At 44.2% G+C, this 1,499-nt stretch overlaps 1 protein-coding gene across 2 annotated transcripts in view; it reads left to right on the forward strand.

Annotated features, from left to right (window-relative positions):
• The window catches only part of LOC137600458 (protein TANC1-like), a 32,384-nt gene continuing 30,885 nt past the window's right edge, over positions 1 to 1,499 (forward strand). Inside the window, exons 1-2 of one of the 2 annotated variants that reach the window (XM_068322111.1) lie at positions 14 to 89; positions 1,383 to 1,499. The exon at positions 1,383 to 1,499 is cut by the window's right edge and continues 210 nt beyond it. The gene's annotated coding sequence lies outside the window, so the exon portion shown is untranslated. Of the gene's footprint in view, positions 90 to 1,382 lie in introns of both variants that reach the window. The other variant, XM_068322105.1, reaches the window with a different exon arrangement.

Below are 1,499 nucleotides of genomic sequence, written 5' to 3' on the forward strand. Positions count from 1 at the left end.
TACAAGGAGGCAGGAGTATGTGGATGGCTCCTCCAGGGCGAGAGAACCTCCTGTCTTTGCCTCGTGCCGTGGCAAGACAGTCAACAGAGGTGAGAGCTGGAGCGTTTGTGTTTAGCATCTTGTCAGATCATCCAGGTATTGATCAAGAGAGCTGAAAGAGAGTGAATGGGATGCAGGTGAGGGGAGTGTGAATGGTGAGAAATAAGGGGAGGTGAGTGTGCACTTTTGTTTTAATTACATTTAAAAGGCCTTTCATGAAGTTTTTCCTTTCATATATGTTTCGGGGTGATGATGTTTGTGTAATTGCCTGTGTATAATGAGTGGATTAGATTTATCAGTTTCTCCTGAGTCCAAGCCTTTGTTAATCTTGATGTTGTTTGTGCAGTTTAACATCAGTTTAAGGGTAATGTTTTGAATTCCTACATTTCCACCGGCTTCCGTTATGTTGTTGACAAGAGGGCTACCCATAGGCTAACAGATTTCACGAGGCATCTTTCATCCCAGTTGCCAGGCACCTCTCAGCTTCCCGTTTCCAATAGCAACTGCTATTTGGTTTGATGAATAGAACTGGACATTCAGTGTGTCCTCACAATACTCCAGATTGGTTCTTATTGCTATGCAAAGTTTTCTCTCCTCCGCATCTTTCAGATACACATCCACTTTTGCACTCTGAGTATTCATTAGCTGCTTCAGTTGTGAAGTGAAGAACACTAACAAAGGCTGTGATGTGCTTCCTGGAATAAAAGTTACCAGGCTTGGCTTTCAAAATTGACCTTGATCCTCTCACGGTGCAAAGATTGTGTTTTAAAAAAAAAAAAAAAAAGGAAAGAAAGTAAGAGGAATGAACTGCAGTGCCTTTTTAAAAGGCGAGCATGAGCCAGCAAGACAGAATGAGAACCAGTGGAGGGAGTGTGAAAATGAATGTGATGTCTAAACACAAAGATGTTCGTGAGGAGGAGTGAGCTGTTCTTGTAATCTGTGATGTCCTGTCATCCTGTTAATATGCCTACTCAATATGCATGTTACTCAGCTGATAATGGTACATAGGTGAAGAGTGAGAAGGAGGACTACCAGCTGGTGGAAGCACAGAGATGTGAGAGCTCATTGAGCCTCTGCAGAGGTGAGCATGGACCTCAGAAAAGCTAGGGGCTGAGGTCAAAGTAACATCAAGCCTTGGACAGTGATATATTAATGCGGCCACACAATGCCAGTATCTCCAGGAGCAATAACAATGGCAGATCTATGGCACTCCTTCTTTCTGCTACAGAGTCGACACCGAGCTCATTAAAATTCACAACCCGTCTTCTAACTGAGAGCACCTGGCAGGCGTGTGCACAGGCAAACTCCCAACCTAACGCAACCTCTTGCTTCTGTCTCAACAGGGACAGGAAAGCCAATGTCTGTGAATTCATAAGCAGGGCAGCTGGGAATGTGCTGACCTGTGGATGCATACATATCTCTCAGTTCACTAGTGATGCATCTCACAAGGAAGCTCAACT

This window comes from Antennarius striatus, chromosome 1, assembly GCF_040054535.1.
Source record: "Antennarius striatus isolate MH-2024 chromosome 1, ASM4005453v1, whole genome shotgun sequence".
Taxonomy (NCBI): Eukaryota; Metazoa; Chordata; class Actinopteri; order Lophiiformes; family Antennariidae; genus Antennarius; species Antennarius striatus.